Genomic DNA, 8126 nt, shown 5'->3' on the forward strand with positions numbered 1-8126 from the left:
CTCTGGAGAATAAGGAAGGGAACAGTTTTCCTCGACTCAATTTGTTTCTCGATGGGGTAAAGAAAAGTCAAAAACTTGGAACGAGAGAATGTTTACCTATCACATTCAAGATTTTGCAACAATCTGCCTGCTTTGTCGACCACTTTTTAGCAGGAATATCGCCCTTACATCGTACGTGTCTGCGTATGCTTAAAATTATGTAAAATATCGATTTTTTTACGGCACGTAAGAAAATAAAATAAATTTTTCATTTCTTGAGTGTAGCGGGAAATAAATAACTTTTGCTACTATTATTAGTATGTAAGAAAAATAAGAAATGCCAGATTTATCCTGTTGATAAGAAAATAGAAGGAACGTTAGCGGCACGGGACATTTAAGTAAAAAGTGTACGGTAAGTGTTTCGTGACGATACTATCTTTAAAGTAGTGAAACTTGAATTGATCAAAGATTTGACACACGACTTAGGAACGATTTCGCTGGAATTACATTTCCTTTTCTGCTGTATTTTGATGCCGCGAAATAGCTATACAAATAGACGTTATTGAATGACACAGGTCGAAAGAAAGTTATTTTACCTCCACATCACATACTAAACTGGGGCTCTCTTCAGCCGTAACAGAATGAGACTGTCACAGCACTTGAAAATGATCGTCACGTTTTCACGATTCGGCCAATTTGCATTCTATTCTTTCATAATCGTACAGATCGAGCGGTATGCATTTATCTAAGCATTATAAGTAGAAATTATGATCAATTTCGAACATTTCAATCGAAACATTTTACTTGTTATCTGACATTCGTGAAAGATGAAATTTGCAACGATGATGATAAGGTTAAGTATGAAAGAGCAGACACTTTCGACACTTTCTCAGAAATCATGTCAGAAGAATACGTAGATAAATTAACTTTTTATTCACATTTATCACCTAACATCCGTGCAGATATTCATAACTGATTACAATGTCACTGCATAATTCTTAAAATCTAAAACTCTAAATTCAAATGCACTCTAGCATAACAATTTTACAATAGGAAAGGGAAAGTAATGATTAAGGAACAGGTATATCAATGCATCATTTAGATATAGAAAGCAACTTATGGTAAAGCACTTAAATATTGAAGTGATTTCAAAACAAATACAATTTCGTACACGTATACCATTTTGACAAAAATCAAAATGACATAAAACGTTGAATAATTATAAACTAATTCTAAAATCAATAAATTGGTGACGATCGGGACATTTTAACCCTCTATATCCCTACTTTTTATTGTTTAAAAGTGACATTTCAATTTTAGGAAATTTAATATTACATTCTTCAATATAAAGAGAAAAAATATATTGTATATTTTCATCTTCAATGCTGTATGCGTCCGTTTTCTACCACAATACGCTGTGTTATTATATGACTGGTGCTAAGTCCCAGCCCTGATTGGAGGAGCGACGTCACGTGACGAGTCTGTAAATATGTTACAGATCTCGTTCTATGAATAGAAAAGTGTTACAGACCTCGACCTAAAAATAGGCATAGGTAATTTCCCAGCAAGTCTGTGATACTCTTACCAATCACACTACTGAATTCAACTACAAATGAATTATCTCATCAAATTCTGAACTATGTGAATATTAATGATGTCGATTGTGCAAATAATATTTACTTAAAATTAAATATCACATGAATTGAATTTGAAATTATGTTATTTTGTATTTGAAGTGCGTCACTCTGTGATTCCAAAATGATCCATGCCATCCGTGTGTTTATGACTTGAAAAAATATTAATCTCATTGTAAAATGTCATACAATAAAACAATTGTGGACTTCAGTTTCGATCTCTCCCTGATTTACGGACCTGGTCTGCACAATATTCACCTCGGCGTTCGGCCTCTGTGAATATTGTTCAGACCAGGTCCATAAATCAGGGAGAGACCTCACCTGAAGTCCATAATTGTATATTATTTCACTCTCAGATCATTGTATAAAAATGCAGACTGTTGAATAAATATGAGTGATACACCACACGTGGTATATGACCTTCCATAGTTTTGATTGGTTGAGAAGATGAACTTTGACCGGACGACTTTTTCACGCGGTTTTTGCCGCGTGCTGTTTTGTTTACGTCGTCTGCTGTCAACATCCGGGTAAAGGGTTGGTGACTTTTGTGAGGTTATGCGATGGGAAAAGGGGGTTATTATGGCAATACCAAAAGAAAATGATGCTTAAAGATTTGATCGCTACTTTCGGGCAAAATTGCTGCAGACGCTCGATATCGTTTCGACGCCATACCGTCGCGTGTCCAGGTCGTGAAAACCATTGCCATAGACGTATCGATAATAGAAACCCAAACAAGATCTGTAACAGTGTCGGAAAATATTTCATTCTCCCCATGTCCCGTTATCAATATTTGGAGGGCCTGTCTATGGCGGAACTGTCACTATAAGCGTCACCCATAGAACCTCACGAAGAAACGTCCCAGGCCTATGGTTTTGGACATTGACAGCGATTAGTTTGTCTTCACCACTTGGCGGGAGACAGGCTTCGTAAGATATGCTTACGCGCATATAGTCCGTGGTTAATTTATATCAATTTATGCAATATTGCATTCTCTTAATATTTAAAGTCGTTCATCTTTTTTTATTTTTTCACGAAGTTGTTGCTGAAACATTAATTTTGAAAATTATTACATTGAAAAAAAAAAGTTATTTTTGAATATTAATGAGTGACTTTTTACATATGGGTCATATCACTACGCCAGCCGATCACAAGACTCGTGGTTGTCGAGTATGGTATTTATTTCACTCTCGTTGGTTAATTTTCAAAAGTTACAGAAAGACACGAGATTTTGTAACTTTTGAAAATGAACAAACTCGAGTGAAATAAATATCATTTTCAACAACCACTCGTTGTGTTACCTCTATTTATCTTACCAATTAATTAAAACGCACTTCCCAATTGAAAAGATCAGCGCATTTATCAATAAAATTCTATTTACAGAAACTGCACTTAGCGCAAGCATACATTAGCACAATGATTTTAACGTGTCAATGCCTAAATCTGATTACCCCTGAACCTACCCGTTAACAGTTATTTAGACGGATTAATTAATATACTTATTTTTTAAACTTTATAAGCAAGTATCAGATTGCAATACTGCGCTGCTTGGAACATCAGCTACCAAACATATTCCCATTCACAAGGTTCCGTCTCGCTGGACTGAGACGATTTGTCCGCATGTACCAACATGTGTTCCAAAAGGCTTATTGAGGTTGGGAACTCAGTATTACAGAGGTGACATATATACAATGCCGCGTTCGTTACATGTGTCAACAGTTGTGAATTGGATGTTTCATTATTGAAAGTTTCTAAATGTCCTATAGGCACCTGCGTGTTATTGATCAGCTCCTTGTCACTCATGTGTCTTTCGCCATTGTGTTTTACAAAGCTATTTTGCTGCAAATTATTTTTATGAAAATTTGAAGCATTATCTAAGCCACTACACGTGGTGCATGGTTTATATTTCTCATGGCTAGGCATGTGTTTGGCTAATACTTCTTTACTGTGAAACGTCTTGGTACACTTTCGACACTTAAATGGCCTTTCTTTATGCGTGGACGTATGATCTCGTAGATTTCTAATTGAAGTGAAAGACATACCACATACGTTACATCTGCACGGTTTTTCACCAGTATGTATCCTCACGTGCACGCTTAATTGGGAGTTTCTTCTAAATTGTCTACCACAAATGTGACATCTGAATGGTTTGTAGTCCGTGTGTATCTTCTTATGCTTGGTTGCGTTACCAGGCGTACGAAATGTCCTCCCGCATATGTCACATTTGCATGGCTTCTCTCCCGTATGTATCCGACTATGATGTTGAAAGTGACATAGATACTGGAATCCCTTTCCACAGACATCACATACGAATTTTATCTTTATCGGAAGTTTTCCCGAACCAGATGACTTATCCGTTGTGTCGGACATAATTTCACTTTCCCTGTAAAACACAGTAAACAGTAATTGTTATATATTTATAAGGCAGGAAATTAATTGTGTCTGTAAGGAAATACGATATTTACAACACCAATAATTTATACAAAATGTTGTCATCAAATACGATTCACCTGGAGTTGATACAATAGTGTCAAAGTTCAACAAAATATAACAGTGTCGAAGTTCAACAAAATATAACAGTGTCGAAGTTCAATTACGTATAATAGTGCCAAATTTAAAAAAAAATATAACAGTGTCGAAGTTTAACAAAGTATAATAGTATCAGAGTTCAAAAAGATATAAAAGTGTAGAAGTTCAACAAAATATAACAATGTCAAAGTTCAATTAAGTAAAATATATCAAATTTCAACAATGTCTTATAGGGTCAAAGTTCAATAAAGTATAATAGTGTCAAAGTTCAACAAAGTATAATAGTGTCAAAGTTTAACAAAGTATAATAGTTTCAAAGTTCAACAAAATATAATAGTGTCCAAGTTCAAAATGGAATAATAGCATCAAAATTCAACAAAGTGTTACAGTGTCAAAGTTCAACAAAGTATAAAAGTGTCAAAGTTCAAAAAGATATAATAGTGTCAAAGTTCAACAATGTATAACAGTATGCAAGTTCAACAAAGTATTATAGTGTCAAAGATAAATAAAGTATAATAGTATCAAAGTTCAACAAAGTATAATAGTGTCAAAGTTCAACAAAATATAATAGTGTCAAAGTTCAACAATGTATAATAGGGCCAAAGTACATAAAGTATAATTGTTTTAAAGTTAAACAGAGTATAATAATGTCAAAGTTCATCAAAGTGTTACAGTGTCAAAGTTCAACAAAGTATACTAGTGTCAACGTTTAACATAGTATAATAGTGTCAAAGTTCAGCAAAGTATAATAGTGTCAACTTCGACAAAATGCAATAGTGTCAAAGTTCAACAATTTAAAATAGTGTCAAAGTTAAATAACGTATAATAGTGTCAAAGTTTAATAAAGTATAATAGTGTCAAAGTTCAAATTAATATAATAGTGTCAATTTCGACAATGTTTTATAGTGCCAACGTTCAATTACGTACACTAGTGTCAATTTCGACCAAGTAAAATCGTGTCAAAGTTTAACGCAATGCCAACTTTTTATTCTTGAGTGAAGGATTTTCGGCGACGCAGCCAGTCTTTTGCGGATGAATAACCGCTCTTAAACTACATACGACATCCATCATAATGACCACCAACCCCCGCCCTAGCAAATCCGGGAAAGTGGAAAGATATCTGTGTCTTATTTTAATAAAACTATTGCAAAAAAGCATCAGTATTTGGATAATCCAAATCAAAATAATATCAAACTACAGCGAGGAGTTTATTCTGGGAACACCTCCCGATTATTAGGTTTGAACACGAGTGGACACATTAATAAAGAAAACAACGCAGCGTCGGAGCGGGTTCGTAAAATTATTTTTGTGATTTAAGACAAATCATAAACAAACTGCCATTAACACCTGTTTGTTAATAATGCTTAACACTGTTGATCAAGTGCGTGCGATTTCCTAACATATTACCCTATGTTATCTTAAATTACCTATATCACTTATCCCGTCCGTTTCTGTTTTATTTAGTATTTAATAGAATATTTGTTATTTTTAGTGTTAATGTTTTCACCATATTCATTTCTGACACTGCTGTTCATTCACGATCGATCATTTTGGCCTGTGTGTAAACCTAGGGTGAAGGTTTCCTTCCACATTTTAGTTCTGATAAAAGTTTTCAGATTATCTTTATCTGCTGTGTCAATTCCTGATAACAATATTAACATTTATAAGTAGGTAAATATAAAAAATGTTATCTTTTCAAAAAAAGAATTATTCATTTTATAATAATCTGTATTAAAACTAAAAACAATAGTGTTCAATAAGTAGCGGGTAACACTTTTGGGATTCCCTACGACCACAAGTCGGACTTTAACTGTCGTGAACTTGTTGATTCATTTATTGTTTCTCGATATAATGTTATATCAATTTTTGAAATATAAACATGTTTTTAACAGGAACAAAATCTGTAAAATATTTGTTATTTATTACAATTGTATACTAAAAGTGATTGCTACAATAAAATGTCGGTGTGTGAAGTAAAATGATTGCATACAGTAGCATACAGTAGCATACAGTAACATACAATAAGTAGCATACAGTAGGATACGGTAGCATACAGTAAGTAGCATACAGTAGCATACAGTAAGTAGCATACAGTAAGTAGCATACAGTAGTATACAGTAGCATACAGTAAGTAGCATACAGTAGTATACAGTAAGTAGCATACAGTTAGTAGCATACAGTAGTATACAGTAACATACAGTAAGTAGCATACAGTAGCATACGGTAGCATACAGTAAGTAGCATACAGTAATATACAGTATGTAGCATACAGTAGCATACAGTAACATACAGTAAGTAGCATACAGTAGCATACGGTAGCATACAGTAAGTAGCATACATTAGCATACAGTTAGTAGCATACAGTAGTATACAGTAACATACAGTAAGTAGCATACAGTAGCATACGGTAGCATACAGTAAGTAGCATACAGTACTATACAGTAAGTAGCATACAGTAGTATACAGTAACATACAGTAGCATACAGTTACATACAGTAAGTAGCATACAGTAGCATACGGTAGCATACAGTAAGTAGCATACATTAGCATACAGAAAGTAGCATACAGTAGTATACAGTAGCATACAGTAGCATACATAATAGCTTAAAGTCGGCCAAAGGAATTCTATCATTAGTATTTAACAAAAGATTATCTATGAAAATAGATATTTTGATTCTAACATAATGCAGGCTAATAAGTACCGAAAGAGGCATTGTTTCTTACATTTTTAAAAAGCAAAAACCTTTTTTAAAAAGATGCTATGGGTGTACCTTTAAAACTCTTGTTTTTTTCAATTTTCTATTTCAGGGATAAAATCATAGTTTGTTTAGTTTTATATTTGTAAGTGTTATAACGAGATATGAATTTAAATGCGTTAAGATACAGGTATCGCACAGGAATGTCATGTTTAATGGGAGTGATAATAAATGACAAAATGCAAAATAAAGCTTGAACATTGGAAAAGACGTTGTAGTAACTAGAAGTATCTCTATACAAAGTGTGCACAATCATTAACAGGTCAAAACAAATAATCTTTGAACCAGGGAAAAACTACTGCATAATTTCCTTTAGTATGGGAAATGGGGAAAAATAAGTAGACGTAAAACTTGAACTGGAAAGGTAATACTAGGAGGTATAAACCGTTCAAACATTAAATCGTACATTACGTGGCTAAAAATAAGGTGATATAAAATATTCATAAAAATCACATCCGGTAACTGGAAACTCACATAATGTTTTCTATGATGTAATCAGGTTCAAATAGGCGTCGGTGACAATATGGCTCAGATCACGTATTCATGCATATCTAGGATTTCACAACCAACCTGCCAAAGCTTGTGTAAATTATTTTTTAAAAGATATCTTCAATATGATGTAATACCTCTTACCTGCTAAGTGCTGTCAACTGGCAACGTCGCTTTGAGAGTTGTACTTCTAGAGCCTTCCCCCTGATATGGTACTCGTTGTCTAGTCCGTAACTGTTATATCGTGTCCATTGAGCTGGTAGCTGTAGCTCCTATATCGCGTCAACTGAGAGTGGTACCTGTTATATCTTCTTTGAACTGGAAGCTGTAGCTCCTATATCACGTCAACTGTGAGTTGTAACTGTTATATCTTGTCCTATGACTCGGTAGCTGTACATCATATATTGCGTCAAATGATTGTTGTACATCTCATGTCTTGCTCATTGCGGCCCATTGCCGTTTGACAGTCCTTCTTGTTTGTCGTAACCACTAATATGCTAGCCGTTTTATCTCCTTTGTGCCGATCTGTTTATACACACACGACACCATGTATTTAAAGAACGTCGGTCATGGTAGTCGGTTCTGGATTGGTTTATTATTCTGAATGCTATTGAAACGGTTGAATGAATAATAGATAAATCACGCAACTTTGTCCTGCAGCTAAAATTGACACAAATATGAATTGATAACTTCTCGAACGATTAAGTTTTGTTCATATCATTTAAACTTGTTTACACACTTA

The 8126-nt window shown here is 34.1% G+C and overlaps 1 pseudogene; it reads right to left on the minus strand.

Moving 5' to 3' along the window:
• Positions 1-2678: 2678 nt before the first annotated feature.
• Positions 2679-7641, minus strand: LOC110445093 (annotated as a pseudogene).
• Between the last annotated feature and the right edge of the window lie 485 nt (positions 7642-8126).

This window comes from Mizuhopecten yessoensis, unplaced genomic scaffold (assembly GCF_002113885.1).
Source record: "Mizuhopecten yessoensis strain PY_sf001 unplaced genomic scaffold, ASM211388v2 scaffold2711.2, whole genome shotgun sequence".
Classification (NCBI taxonomy): domain Eukaryota; kingdom Metazoa; phylum Mollusca; class Bivalvia; order Pectinida; family Pectinidae; genus Mizuhopecten; species Mizuhopecten yessoensis.